Source organism: Coloeus monedula (assembly GCF_965178545.1).
Source record: "Coloeus monedula genome assembly, chromosome: 1".
NCBI classification, from domain to species: domain Eukaryota; kingdom Metazoa; phylum Chordata; class Aves; order Passeriformes; family Corvidae; genus Coloeus; species Coloeus monedula.
In genome coordinates, this window is record NC_138781.1 from 118,609,202 (window position 1) to 118,625,353 (window position 16,152).

The 16,152-nt window shown below is 42.7% G+C and overlaps 1 protein-coding gene across 4 annotated transcripts in view; it reads right to left on the reverse strand.

The window, feature by feature from the left end:
- Positions 1 to 14,431, reverse strand: part of PCMTD1 (protein-L-isoaspartate (D-aspartate) O-methyltransferase domain containing 1) — a 40,866-nt gene extending 26,435 nt beyond the window's left edge. The window contains exons 1-3 of one of the 4 annotated variants that reach the window (XM_082302740.1): positions 14,194 to 14,431; positions 13,292 to 13,426; positions 12,188 to 12,307 (exon numbers count right to left, since the gene is read on the reverse strand). The gene's annotated coding sequence lies outside the window, so the exon portion shown is untranslated. Of the gene's footprint in view, positions 1 to 12,187; positions 12,308 to 13,291; positions 13,427 to 13,674; positions 13,824 to 14,193 lie in introns of those variants that run through there. The other 3 variants (XM_082302739.1, XM_082302738.1, XM_082302741.1) reach the window with 3 other exon arrangements.
- Between the last annotated feature and the right edge of the window lie 1,721 nt (positions 14,432 to 16,152).

The following is a 16,152-nucleotide window of genomic DNA, read 5'->3' on the forward strand; positions in this document are numbered from 1 at the left end:
TAGTAAAACCAACTACAATTAAAACAATCTTCGTTTCTCATTCCACACTACTCATGAATTTATTTTCAGAAGTTGGACCCCTATCTTGAAGTTTCTTATATTTACAATAAAAATGAGATGGAAACACACTTTCCAATTTCTGTAACAATCCACACAACTGTGTAACACCACCTCTGACCTGTTTCTGACCTAACTAGTAACCAATTTCAGTATTTCTGGGTGTTCTTTTGATTTTGTTTTTAATCATTTTTACATTAATTGAACACTTTTTTGGCTATGTGGCTAAGAAGTGACAACAATTTGAGTGCATTTTAATTCTTCACTATTTTATAAGATATGCAAAACTCTTAGCTGAGAAGTTAGTAATGAGGTAGAAGGTTTACCAGATTCCCTTGCCAGCTTTTAAAGGGACACAAGTTTTGCATGTTTCAGAATTTCTACAAATATATTTGCACTTCAGGTTAATTCCCTGGGCCACTAAGGACTTGCACATTCTCTTAAATACAGTTTAAATACTGTCCTAGCAAGGTATCCAGTTAATTTGCCAGACAAAACCTCATCAACACTGCTAAATCTGTATGATGTCAAGTATCTAAAAAATTTGGTATCTTGTAATACTGACACACAAGTCTAGATAACTACTTAGAAATACAAGCTAATTGAGCCAACTAACTTGATCCTCACTTTGTTTCAAAGGATGGAAAATAGAAAATAAAATAATAAATGGAATCAGCCGTATTTGAAGTCTCCTCACAACTATTTTCACTAACACATTGGCTTGGAGAAACATGACACTGAATCAGGAGTGTGATACATTACTTTAAACTCATAGAGAGAATACAATCTTGCTTGGTCAATGTTCCCTCTTACCTGTGAGAGGGAGAAAACAGCAACAAATCACTGAGCTCCACATTAATACTATGATTCAGCTATTCAATATCCCCAAAAGGAATATTCTGTGACTGGCAATAGAAGGGAATTAGCCATGAATGCACACAAGAGCCTGAAACACTTCGTTCAATTTAACAGTTTCAGTTTACTCATGGCAAAAATCAACAACATTGCTCTGATCAGCAGAGATTTAGTTTCCCAGGCCACCAATCAAGCATCAGACTTACTTCTTTCTGTCCAGACTCAATCAATGACACCCCTGCAGCTGTTATGAACTCAAGATCATGCTGCACCTGTCCTCCCATCCAATGACTCCTATAACCACAGGACTCCATTTTCCATTTAGTTTCCCTTTTTCTCCCAAGTATTGTAACAGCAACTCACACAAGGAAATTCAACCTCGAACTGCAGAGCTGAGCTTAAGATTTCAACAGGAGCTTTAAAATAAACAGTATAATTGATTATGATATGAAAGGGAAAGAATAATTCTAATATTACCTTCACCCAGCAAAGACTGGAGAAAACCAAAATATGACCTATGTGCTGGCAGTAACTGTAGTAGGTGACCACAAAAATAAGAATAAAATGTGGAACACAGAGGTATTTTGGAATGAAATCTTCACAAACAATTAAAACAAAAATTGTACCTACACCTTGCTGCTAAACTGATACTAAAGGCAGCAACAAGTCCAAGTGCTTTGGAAAACCAACTACTGGAACTGCCTTCTCGTCCACAGCTATTTGTTTTGTCACTCCTAACAGCTATGAAAGAAGAAAACCTGTTGTTTTTAGGATATATGATCCTACTTGGTGCATTAAGGAAAACTCTGTTGAGAACACTGCATGTTTTTGAGGTCTATAGTCTAGACTGATCTTACTTAAAAGCATTCACTCCCAACCTACTGTTAAGTGGGTCACTTCAAGAAGCCCTTCAAGTTAAACAGAAAGAAGTACAAAACCAAGTAGAGTCAGCTCTCCAATGCAGTGCACTCCACAAAGCATGCTTCGAGGTTCTCTGCAATACAGCAATGGAACAAAGAACAGACTACAGGATTAGCGTTAAGTCAAATGAATGTAAACAGCTACAACTACTAACTTAGCCTGAATTGCACTGACCTACTTGGGCAGAAAATGTTTGTCAAGTCTGATGTAAGCTTAAGCCCTGACCTTCCTGTTTGAGCTTTCAACAGCTGTTTATGCAAGATTCTGGGTATGTGCCTGCTCTCACTCTTCCTCCACCTCCAGTCACCTGAACACACTGAACAGCAGACATGGTACTGCATTTCTCTCAGAAGAGGTACTGAAACTTCTGGAACTCCAAATGTATGATCAGTGACAAGCATATAAGCACATGATCAAATGAATTTAACCTTGGTAGCTGCCCAAGGGCATAATTTTGGACTAACTTGCTGCGTAGCTACTGAACTTTTTTTTTTTTTTTTAATTGAGACAATTCACATGAACTTGAGTAAAAAAATAACAATACAACATAGAATTTTGTTAGTTGTTTTTGTGTTTGATTGTTTTTCTCTCTTCTTTGAACTAGGATACATTCCTGTCTTGGTTTGGGCTTTCTCTTGTACTTAATTTGTTTTTCTCATCTGAAATTCTACCTACCCCCTTCACACCATACCAAGGACTGAATGCTGAAAGGAACATTTTTCTATACATCAGTTCTGTATGCCAGACCTGTTCTCAGATATGTTGATAAAGACTTGAAAATTCATTACCTTTTATTACAAAGCAAAACAAACAATCCTACATACTTCCTGGACTGAAATTTTAATGTGCAGCTAACCCCACATCCTGACTGAGCTCTCCTAATTGCTTAAAATCTGGGCAACCAAAAAACTCTTGCAAAGCTGAGCCTCTTAAGCTTCAAGAGCAGTTTCTTCTTCAAACATAGACTCATTAATTGCTATAGGCAAACTGGTGATTACATCTCAACAGGTTATATGTATACCTTTATGACTGAATGAACACTAGCTCTGCCCTGATTCTGTGTCTGTATAGTGTACCATCAATTGTAGACTTCAAAATAATTAATATTGCTTCTCTACCCACACCAGTCCAAAACATTTCCTGTTGCTTAGTTGTTAAGACAATGCATAAAATACTCTCATCTCTGGGGAGCCTAAGATGACTTAGTGACCTTTCAAAGCTCCATTACAGATCTCTTAAGCAAAAGATATCAGTTTAACCTAACGTCTAACATGCAGAAGATCCCCTATCCTTCCTCTGATACCAGTGTCCATGCAGAAGCTGGGAGTCCTCTTCTAGCACGTTTTGTAAAGGTCTCAGCTCCTGAGAGGTGTGCCTACAGCTCTGTCCATTCCCAGGCCACAACTATTTTTAGTTTGCCCAGCATGAACCAGCCAAAGAGCTTTATCACAGACTGGATGGGAGAAAGGGGAAAGACGAAAAGCTTCTCTCAAGGGCCAAACAGACCCATAGGGCCAGGAGGTACCAGGTAATAGTGGTTTGTTCACTGCCCAAAATATCAGGAGTTCACAAGGGATATGAATCAATCTTGTTTAATACATACAGATGTCTGATATTCACTGAGTCTCCTGCACCTGTTTGGCAGATCAGAAACTGATGTCTGTGCACACATTTCACAAATTAGTGCGCTGCAGAGTGACCAGGCTGCAAAACTCATTGCCACAATACACAGCTTTGTAGAAGAATATTTAACAGAGAGCAGGTTCATATAAGCCACAACAGGCAAATGCTAAGCATTAGAAGAGCTGTAGAGTGATGTGTAAAACGAACTAGTTCTGGTATATCTAATTTTGTTTAGCCTGAAAAGGCAAAAGGCATTAAAGTGACACAAACATTTCTGCAAATTTTAATATTATTGTGATCACTTTCCATCTAAGACACCTTGATATACATATATAAAGAACAATTGAAATACTCAATATTTTTAAAACAAAACTTGTTTTTCTTCATGAAAGAAAATGGTTAATAATTTAGTTTGGGTGACCAGAACATAACAAACCAAAGTAAAATGATGCTCCTTTACTTTGAGTATCACCTTCACAGAGTCACCAGTAACAACTGGGGGATGGGGAGGGAGAATCTTTTTTTATAATTAAATACAAAGGAGGTTTTGTACAAGAACTGAAACATATTTTTCTAACCTTTCACGACAGAAGTTATAGTTCTCAAGCAGATCAAGTCACAGTTCATATAACTCTGACTAGGCAAAATGTGGCCCATGACAAAATTTTCACTATTTCAGCCAGTACTAAAGTTCAAAAACTTACTGCACATAAACATTTCAAGCTATTTAAATAACTCACTTCCAGCAGCAACAGAACAACATATGCCTGTTGCCTTTAGCAAAAGAAAATAGAAATGAGGTCATGTGTAAAAATAGAAGATAGTTACATTCCTGACACTTGAAACCTCATCCTGGAGCTATGCATTTACTTCAGTCTTTACAAAAAAAAAAACCCAGGCCAAATTAAAAAACAAAAATATCAATCAACTTTACCACTAAAACTTCTTGGTTTCTAATCTTTGGAAATATATCTAAAAGCATCAAAATAGCATGCAATGATCACAGCATAAATAACTTAAATACTGTATTATCAGGATGTTTTCTTTCACAGCCTGAGAACTTTTATTTACTATGCATCCTCTTCTTACGAGATACTAAATAAATACAGTTTAAGGAAAGAACAAATCCTGACGCTTCTTTGCTTGATTCTTAAAACAGTACAGTGCAATACAACAATATGTTTTGAGAAGTTATTTTATTACTTAGTCCTGTAATTCTCAAGAGGGAAGAATGAGTAAAGCCTACTCCTGTTTCCTGCTTCTCTTCCTCAGAACCATGACACACAATTCTTTCACAGATGCAATCTTCAGAAGCATCACACTGGAATCACTATTTTTTTCAAATGTAACTTGTTTACTAACACTTGCACACTGAGTTACTTTTATCTTGTCAAAGAAAGCAAAGGATATCTACCTCACTTTCTTCTTTTTAATCCCCAAATCCTGCACATCCAAAATCTTTAGACTTTAAGGATTCAGATCATAATTTGTCTCAGTCTCCACACATACCATAAATCCATGTGTTCAGCACAACCTAAAGTGATGTGACTTTGTCCATAAATCTCTCTAACTTAAGATTTTCAATGCTTACTTTATATAAAAGAGAGATCAACTCTCCTTTCACAGTTCTAACCAAAAGAGATGATTTATCAAAACTTTCAAAACATACAAATCAAGTACAAACTAAATCCAGAATAAAACTTTAACAAAAAGTCTCTAGTCATCCAGGAAAATAAAAATCAACACTTAAATTTGCAATGTAAAAGGCTATACCATTAATACCGTTATCAAAGTCTGTTTCACAAAGCTTCATGCAAATATTTTATTATTCTCCCTACTTTGAGGTAATGTTTCAAAGTATTGCTTTTGTAACGGTATCACTTTAATTTACACCTCTGTGGTCAGTCAGTACCTTCTACCTTAAAATTTTCCACAGGGCTTGCAAATGATTAAACAGATGATTTGCCTACACATATCAAAGTTAACCTTGTTGGGTTATGTGATAGAAAGCTGTTCTGCACACAGAGGAGCAGGGGTGCACTTACAAATGGGGGAAACACAAGTGAATACGGTGATCCGGGCTACCATCGGCTCTCTCCGCACTCCCACCACCACCGTGCCTCCTACAGGGCTACAAAAGTTCCCAGGGAGTTCAAGGGAAAGGGACTTTGGGATGGCACAAGTCCTGTGAGGGGATGCATAGGGGAGGAACCAGAGGTGAGGAAAGGGAAAAAAATCACAGTGTCTTGGTGAGAAACAAGCATGGAAAAGCCAGGGCTACGATGACAAGAGGGACAGGTCACCTGTGAGCAGGCTGTAGGTGAGTATGTGCGTCCAGCTGTGCTCTGCCTATCCTGTCAGACTGTTAATCTCCTTTTACAACTCTCTCTTGGGCCTCTGTTTGGTGCCCATCAGTATCTACAGGACATGGAGTCAGACCACGAGTCACAGGGGCCAGTGGGTCTGTGGTGCCAGCAAAGCAGGGCATGAGCTTCTGCAGGTCTGGGTGTAACCACACAGAGTACCAAGCTGGACTGGCCAGCAAACCAGCAGAGTGGCCTTGGAACTGGGATGGGACACACTGGCCAAGAGAGGCAGCTGAAGGACTCGGCTGCTGGAGGAACAAAGAGGGGTCCAAGGTGAGCTGCTGGAGAATCTGTGGTGTTTGGGACTGGCAGCTGAGCATGTGCATGTGTGTAAGAGGTAATGTGGCACAAATGGACAGAAGAGCTCCAGGGCAGAACAAGTGCCTAAACCCAGTAACTGGAAAGATTTGTAATATATACACACGTGTTTGCAGACATTCAGCTTGGCCATCCAGAAAAGGTAACAGGATGAGGTCATTGGTGCTGTTTGTGCTTGCATTAATGCCATCTCCTGCGTTGTTGTGGTGGCAAATTATGTACGTACACGCTGAATACATTTGTTTGTTTGCTACTGAGAATACATGCTTAGCCTCACAACTCAATGGACCTGAGGCCATGACACCTAAACTAAAAACTGGAAATACTTGAACAAAACCCCTTATAGGCCTTCTTTAAAAGCGAAAACCAAAACACATAAACACATTTTTAACTTGAAAATGGTTCTGAATTATTGTTTTTCTTTGTCTTCAGGTATGAATTAAGTACTACTGTAAATGTGACTCCAAAGTTATAATTTACTTACAGTACCAACAACAGCAGATATCGTCTGGAAGGGATTTGGAGCATTTGTGAAAGCTCCAGTAACCATTTCAAAATATTCATGCAAATACTTCAGCAAGAAATGGAAGTTGAAAACCTTTTATCATTGCCTATATAGCAGCTGTGCACTTGCACAGCTCAAGTTAATCATCACTCCCACAATTTTACTGTATCAGGTTTTTTGCAGTCATACAAAGCACATGGTTTTCACCTGGTAGAACTGTAGTTTACAGATATAACACAAGAGGCTGCTACACTCACACAACCTGATGTAGTTATATCATGGACAACTCCAGTTTATCCAGAGCATGCCAGAATGGAGAAGTCAAATTTTACACTGACTTTTTCTGACAACTGAATTACTTCAGAAAACATCACAGAATCTCAGGAAACTTGGCAGTAATGAGTCTTAGTCATGATGAATGCATAATTAACTGAAGCAAATAATGAGAGACTAAGGCCTATGGGATTTTATAATACTGCAGATGTCAGCTCAGCAGAAGTCAAAAACTGAGCAACTCGACTTTTCTCTGTCCTTCCAGTTTCACTGACCTTCTGACCGCAATAATGCCAAATTTAGAGTTTCTTGAAGGAAGAACACAGCAGAGCTTAACAAACTGGTCTACACTGAATGGAAAGAAAACCACAGTCCATTCCCAAAACGGTAAAGGGGACAGTTTTGCAAACAAAGAGCAGGATCACATGCCCCAGCAGAAGAATAGCCAGCAAAACCCCATCCACCAGAAACCAACAAGAACTTCAAGAGTAGACAAGAACTTCGTGAGTGTCAGGCAAAGATTTTCAAATGAAAATTAAATTCTGTAATGGCAAACTCATGTCCCAGTAGAAATGCAGCATTCCTGATTACTTGAACTTATTAGTACTACAGAAATATTAACCATTTGTCAAAATTAAGCATCTCCTTTAGAGAACTTTGGAGTTCATTCTTTCAGCAAAGCTGACTTGCATTCATTTCAGTCATACCTATCAAGAAAAAACGACTGTTCTGCAAATATGATTACGAGGATAGTGGTTCCCACAACCATCTCTGTAAGTCTGATAGACAGACCATGATACAGTACAGTCATCCTGACTGGGTTGAGTAGTATTACTTGGCTTTTTCTTTTATATGTCAAGAAAACCACATGCTAATTCCCAAATATCTGCTAAAAACATTTGCTACGGAAATAATAAAATCTCAAAATAGTAATCACTTCTCATTTTCTGCCAACCACATGGTCCTAATTCCTCTTTCAATGTTAAAACAACCATTTATAGGAATCAAGCCTTTCATTTGGGACAGGGATGCCACAGGCATATCAATTACTGACTGTGATTCACTAGCTGACTATTACTATAAACAATTACAATTACTATCACTTCACTTAAAAAAAACCACACATTGCAGAAATCTCCTTTTGGAGAAGATTTGTCTTTCTAAAATATGAACAAATAATTAAGACGTCATCTCTGAGATGATCTCTTTAAAATCTAGTTCCCTTTCACTCCTGAAGACAACTCATAACAAATTCTATTTGCTTTGCTTGAAGGATGGTACCAATGCAAGCTTTTAATAGTTACATTCCTTTTGTGTCTACAATATTACTGCATACTTCCTTTCACTACATCTTAAACTAGTATTTTAGAACAACTCTGATTTGACTCTAACTCTTACCACTAAATCTAAAAAGACATTTGTAGACATCAGCTGGAAGAAAAATCTTCCCAGTGACAGATGCCTCCTGGAGGAACATTATCCAGCATTACAAAGTTGTCACTGTTCATCCTGAAAATAGTTTTCAAGATTGCTTAATTTGCCATTAGAAATATGCACCTATCACTTAAGACTTTAACAAGACAATTGTTAAAAAAAAAAGGAAGAAATAATTATGATTACTGACAGCTTCAATAAGACTTATCTATTTAGAAATCATGCAAAGAAAAGGTTTTGTAATAAAAACAGCAAGCTTCTGGTACTTGCGATGTGACTCAAGTGCTCAAACACAGACCTCTAGTGCTATTTTAGGTGCACATGCTAACTATTGGCTACTTGGCCAGTGCTACAGCAACAATTAGTGCTAAAAAACAAAACAGAAAACTCTTCTGCCCACATCCTGTCTTTGCTTGTCAGCAAGTAAGTCAGAGGAGCTGCAAGTAAGTCAGAGGAGCTGCTCTTTCTGTGCGCTTTAAGACTGCTTTGAAAGGAACCTAACAGCTGGGACTGGAAAAGCAACCAGATAAAAGGCATCATTGGCCAAAAGAGACCACAAGAGCAAACCTGGAGACAGTGACTTGTAACCAGTCTGTCATCACCAAGTTCTAAAAACATTCAGAACAGAGATCCTGTTTACAGTCTCCACACTGCCACAGAATTGGTTGGTTGTCCACGTGCTCTTTGTGCAAGTGTGTCTCTAAACACACACCATCTCCAGTAAAACATGCATGTCAGCATCCAAGACAAGGGCTCTCTTCCCTAACTGCTCAGCTACGTCTGCTTCAGATTTATCCTGTCTGACATCTGGGGTTTTTTTTATACTTCAAATAATGTAGACCTTCAGTAAATCCTCTCATATATAACAGCATGCCAACAACTCAGATGCCCTACAGCACCTCCATATAAATGTCTTTCATTCAGGATTCAGAACACCGCATGTTGCTATCAAACCACTTGATCTAAGCCTGTTACCTTTTAAACCTGATTTTAACGTTTTATTGTCAAATTCTGGATTGTTTCCTCAAACAAGTTTTTCAACATTAATTCCAACTGTACTCTTTTACACGCTAGAAACACAGCAAATCCAACTTTGTTTTGCAACTGTACACTCAGTAAATACTACTTCGAGAAAAATCAAGTAAAATGCAGTACTTGAGAGGCATTCCAAACCTCCCCTGTTATGTCACCTTAACAACACTCCCAGTATCTCAAATCTCCAATTGCATGCAACTCATGGGGCTCAATACTCTGCACCTGGAAGATCTTTACACCCTTTCTTCACTAAACATTACACAAAACAAAGCCAGAACTCCAAAATTAGTCTTCATTAAATACATTTTCTAAGCAGCAGGCTCCAGTATTTTTCTGCCACAAGACAGCCCCTCTAAGAAGAGGAGTTCTGCAGTCATTCCCCACTCTAGAACTCCACCACATGAGAATACACCAGAATCTGTAGCCTTTGAGTTCCCACGGTGACTCCTGATGTCACGTCTATACTCTTTCAGGACTGTGGAGTTTGAGGTTTTGTCTGTTTTTGTTTAAGTGCTCTGTAATGACCTCTAAACCAGTGTCTTTTCCTCACAATAAAGGACAATTTATATTTTTGTACTTCAATTTAAAGGACTGATAAAATTTACTGAGAAATATGTCACATACCAACTGTATTCACAACGTACAAGTGACAAAGACCCTGCAGTCATTCTCAAGATCAGTGTCCAATCCTACAGCTTCCAATCCTTTTTCCTTTCCAAAAATAAGTTTCTTTGGACTAACTGCCATTTTTAAAGACATCTTTGCTTACGGTTTACTTTTACTTCCTACTTTCAACAAGCTTCTGATCAGAAGTAGATTCAGCAAGAATGCACACAACATACATTCCATCAGTATTCCAAGCTCCTTCAGGTTAGTTAACATCACTGTCAACTTTGCAACACTATTCTAAAACATGAAGTAGGTGTGACATACCAGGACAAAAAAGGACAGAGGACCAACACCACTCTTCTAAATGCCAGCCAGCTATCTTTCAGTTCTGCAAAAAAATATATTCAGCATCCTAAGCTACTATAAATTCTATCCTTTCTTCAAGGACCGAAAGTCCAGCCCAAATTTCTTAACACAGCAGTAGAAACTGCTTTAACAGCTTGCACGAAGGAGGCCTGAAGGCTTTCATTAACATCCAGTGCACACAAACAGGTCCCAAAGGAATTGGAGCACAGTAGTTATTTCCTGATGCTCTCATGCAATTATACCTATAATATTTAATATAAACTACTAGACTTTAGTCCCTATAACTCCATAAATGATGAAGTGGAACAGCATGATCACCCTTCTGCAAGGCAGATACACTAAAATAATTCTCCATCCCAAAAACCCACCCTTGTTGGTTGGAGAGGATGAAGCACGCAGATCCACTTCTGACCCTACCAGAAGATTCCTGGAGGGCCTTAGGCCAGTCACATAACTGATTATTCATTTCCAAAACATGATCACACATACATTCTACCCACTTCTGCTTTGAGGAATTTACATTCTAAGTAGATAAAATAAATGAGATTATATTAAACCATGTCTGCATTCAAGAGTACCAAGAGCTGTAGACTTCAAGGTACTTTTCTTACACAGAGAGCTAATTAATCATCAGCTACAGAACATCGCTTTCAGTTCAGCAGGGTAGAATAGCAGATCTCTGTGTCATTCCTGCTGAAAATGGGAACAAAGCAGGGAATGACAAGAACAGGTACATGTAAAGACACCTCTCATCCAGAAAAAAACTACTGTATTCTCAGGTGTTTCTCCCCATGCGCCCAAGACTGGCACAAGCATTCCCCTAATGCTTAATATTTCAGAATTGCTTTTAATGTATTTGTTCTGGGGAACTTTTGAAACACCTGACATAAACCTTTCTGAGACACAGCAGGGGGACATTTTATTGCCTGGTTCTGGGGGGAAAAAACAAGAACCATGCACTATTATGTCTTGCAGTAGGAATTTTGTGCTAATGTCTTTTAAATTTGCCTAAAACAAAAACATCACGGGCAACATGCTCTTTTAAGACTTCCACCAGCACTGGTACCATGCCTAAGCCTACCTTTAGCTTCAGAATACACACTTCCCACCTCAAAGTGTTTCAAGTTTACAGAAACACAGCTAAGTCACTGCTCTGGTATGGTCCAGCACAGGCATGGAAAACTACAATACATGCCTGATACTGAGGCCCTATTCTTAGGTTTCCTATTAGGCAGAAGCCTCTTCAAAAGGAGCTGCAGCTTGGGCAGCCACTGACAGGCAAATAGAAGACTAAGCAATAAAAATCACCAAACTGTCAAGATTATGATTATAAAAATGGCAAGAGTTCATAATATATAAATAGAATACTGCAAAATTGAAACTGGCCAGTCACATATCTAAAGCAAGTCATGACACAGATAAGATGAAGAAAATTCAGAGAGAAGGCCCATTAGAGAGGTAAAAAGATTTTTACAAGAATTCTGGAATGAAGATCAGAGATTATGCAGGGAAGGAACCTAACCCTGCACAGACAGTAATAAAATTTGGTCATCCAGGACTGTTCAGTATTACATACTTTTTTCTGTTTCTGCGATTTCATTATATTCTCCTCACTGCAAACCTCCCAACAACACCCAATTGTATTTTCTAGCATTTCTGAGGGACACTGACTGTTGTAAAGAACATCTGGCTAGGAGTCCATCTCCAAAGCCCTCATTGTGGCACCCTGACCTCACTCACATACTTCTCACATTCCTATCATTATATTTATCCACCCCAAGTCAGTTAAAATACCAATAGATCTTTCAAGCATTTTTCCACCTACACATTCAAAATACTTTTCAAACTTTTCCAACAAATCAGGCAGGAGTTCTGTAGAAGACAGCTCTATTTATCCAAGCCTGATTCCTTCCAGAGATCGTCTGCCCAGAGCACGGTAATGGTCCTGTTGAGGGAAAAAAATGCATCACACAGTATGATTAATTTGCAAGCATAATGGATTAAGGTTACAAAGACATTCTCACCACGTATTACTGTAATCTACTAACTCTAAGTACTGGATTTTTGTGTCTTGCATCTTAAAAAGCATTCTCTGTAACACAGAGGTCATATGCTCAAGAGGAATTTGGTATCTTCATTAATTTGCCGAAGTCCTGACTAGCCTTATTCTGGGTATTTTTTTTGTGTGTCTCAAAGTTTGCTGCTCTTTATGAGAAGAAACCTTACTTTCTTACTAAAGTCTGCAGTTCCACTCTGCTTGACTTTTACTTGACAGGAGTAAAAAAAATATCTCCCAGGAGAACACTAACTACGTTGGCACTGGCAAGTACTGCAAGGACACAAGCACTTTCCACACACTGCAGCAGTTTAGTACTTTCATAAAGACCTTGTTTTCAAACAGACATCCCCTCACCCTTCCACCTCAGGTGTCGTTTTTGTTTTTTCTTTTAACAGCAGAGCTGCACAAAGCAGGCCCAGGCTGCTGACCGAGTATCAAATAAATGCCAAGATTCCTTCCCCCTCTGCCCTCCCTTCCCCTTCCTGCAACTTCAGTGCGAGCCGCTGACAACAGCCGAGGCAGGGGGGAGGAGGGCGGACGGAGGGCAGACGAGACCCGCACATGCACTGCAGAAGGCGGCCCGAGGTTTCGGGCCCAAGAGGAATCCTATTAACACCTCAGACCGCAGCTCAGCTACAGACGTGACCGCAGGACGCCTCCTCGAGCAGATAACAACAAAGACAACAGAGGGGAGGAGGTGGCAGCCCCGGAGCCAGCTCCTGCTCCTCCCCTTACGCTTCTCCCAGCCAAAACAGAGACCACAATGTAAACAGAGACAAAAATGTGCGTTTATGGCAAAGCGGGGGGCAGAGGCAGCCTTCTCCTTTTCCCCCGGCGGCTGCCGCCAGGAATGCTCACAGACCGACTCACCCTGGTTTGCGGGCGAAGTTATCGCGCATTTCACACACTTTGTTTATGTAAACAAAGTATCTTCCCCTCGCTGCAGCCGCACCACCTCCTCCACTCCCAAAAGGAGAAATATCCTTCATTAGCCCACGGGTTTTTCTTGAAACAAAACAAAATGTTGTTTCACGCACCACCCAACGATGCCTCGGCCTGGAAGACGCAGCCCCCACAAGCCCCTGAGATTGTAAAGACTCGACAGCGAAACAAACAACCAACCCCAAACAAAAACCCCAAAACGCAGGCTCCTCTTCTCACTGCATTTCCTCAAAGGCAAAAAGCAAACCCACAGCCGTCATGGGGGAGAGGCAGGGCGCTGAGCCGCAGCGGGGGACGTGTGCTGCCCTCACCTTGCCCGTACCACCATCCCCCCGCCTGGATCTCGAGGCTGGAACCTTCTCTCTTGTCCCCGTCCTCTCACAGCTGCCCAGGCCCGCGGCAGCTACACCAACCACATCTCCTCCTCCCAACCCTTTTTGGGCCAGAGATTATTTATTACGCAGACGGCACGAGGGGTGGCGAGGGTCGGGCAAATGAGGAGGAAAAAGAAGGGGCTGCCGAGGGCGTAGGCACAGAGCCCGTCCTGTCCCTCCCCAAGGCGAGCCCTCGCCCCGTCCCGGCTGTGCGAAAACAACCGCCCCCCCCTCACCCCCCTTCGCCCGCGCCTGCGTGCGGGGCCCATGGACAATGGGGACCGGAGCGCCCGGGGCGCCAGCGGAGGGCAGGGGCCGGAGGGCAGGGGCTAGCGGGCTGCGCTCCCTCTCTCCCCCGCCACAACCCACCGTCCCGGCCACCCGACGGGGCCTCCGCGCCGCACAGCGCGGCCGGAGCGCAGTTCTGCCCACCCCCCTACAATGCGGAACACTCACCCGTTCCGCAGCGGGCCCCGGACCCTGCGCTGGGCGGCAGCGGCGAGACCGCCTGGGGGGGCGAGAATTGCAGGCAGGAGAGCACTCCGGCCGGCCGCGGGCGAACGGCTGAGCGTGCGGAGAGCGGCGCTGGGCAGCCACGGGCCGGGGTTCGCGGGTCGGTTCGGCGGCCGGTGCCGGTGCGAAGGACGGGACGGGACGGGACGGGACGGGGGAGGCGGGGCCCGACAGCTGAGAGGATGTAAACAGAGCGTCACGTGACCCCGCCCCCCGCGCGCGGGGCCGCCGGGCGAGGCGAGGCGAGCGCTGCGCTGCTCCGCGCCCGGCCCTGATTGGCCGCTCGGCGCCCGCGCGACAGCCAATGGGCGGCCGGCGCTCGCGGCGCTCGTCACTAGTCGCCCTGGGGTCGCGGCGGCCCCGCGCGTTGACTCCCCCCTCTCTTTCCCTCCTCTTCCCCCTCCCCGCCGGCTGGGAAGCCCTGGAAATCCCGTGTCCTCGGCCCTTTTATCTCCCGTGGGCCGCCGAGCATGGAGAGCAGAGCCGTGTTCTCGTGCGGAAGGGCCGAGCCGCGGGGGGAGGAGTGGCGGCGGCGGCACCGCGTGTGGGCGGCGGGGGACACGCAGCCACGCCGGAGGCCCGGATTTAAAAACATGCGCAAGGTGCCCCCGGTGCCCGTCCGAAATAGCTCCGCTTTCCCCTTTCAGGGCTTCCGCGCTGTGTGGCGTTCTCGCCTTTCTCGGGGGACGCGGCGGCTCTGCAGGACCCTTCCGTAGCGCCTCTCTCAAGGGGGGTCAGAAAGTTCCCCCCACGGCCCGAGAGAAGGGCCTTTGGGCTTTGTTGTCGAAAGATAGTTTGAAAAACTACAGGAAGGACGAGAGATCACGGGAAAAGGTCAGAGAAATAATTACAAGTGTCAGAAAACGTCTAATGGAGGGCGATAAAGATGGTAAAAGGTTTAGAAGGGGTGCCACATGAACAGCTGAGGTCACTTGGCTTGTTCAGCCTGGAGAACAGACTGGGCAGGAGACCTCACAGCAGTCCGCAGCTTCCATGGGAAGTGGAGGGGCGGCCACTTGATTTCTTTTTTCCAGTGACGATAAAGAGCCTGTGGTAATGGCATGAAGATGTCGGGGAGGTTTAGCTTGGATATCACGAAAAGATTGTTCACCCTGAGGGTTGTTGAGAACCGGAACAGGCTCCCCAGGGAAGTGGTTAGGGCACTAAGCCTGACAGAAGTGTTTGGACAACACTGAAAGCCCATGGTGTGATTCTTGCAGGGCTGGGAGTTGGCCGTCGGTGATCCTTGTGGATCCCTTTCAACTCAGGATATTACATGATTCTATGAACTTGGGAAGGAAATAGACATGAGTAAGTGGAAATCAAGGAAGCCTGGGGCCCCAGTGTGGACTTGAAGCCCAAGGTGATGAAGAGTGTTGGGTCATTCTGAGCCCTGGTCTCCTGTGAGATTTCTAAGGCATTGTCTCATGTTTGGTTTGGCCGAGAGGAATGATGTGAGATTTGGAGAGTCAGTGGGGAAAGTAGGCTTGGCTGGTGTTCGGGAGAATTAAGACTTACACAGGTGTCAGGACTTGTAGCAACTTGGCTAATCTGTTTTCATTGTGGAAAGGAATGAGAAATGCCTGAGGTCAGTATCAGAAAAGGAATGACATTCACACTTCAGGAACAGTAAGTTTATATTCACCAAATGATCAGGCAAAAGATGTGGTATTTAAGGATTTCAGGCTAATGGTTATGAAAACCTGAAGATCTGGAGTGGATGTTAAAATAAAACTAATTAGATAACTTGTAGACATTTACAATGATAATTTAATCTGGAGTGTTGTAAACACTGAGTGTTTTGTGAAATGCAGCTGAGAGGCATAAAGTTTTGAGCTTTAGCCAAAATTTGAGTAGTGGCGGAACAGGATTTGTAAGTAAAGGCCTTGAGAATTGAAGAAC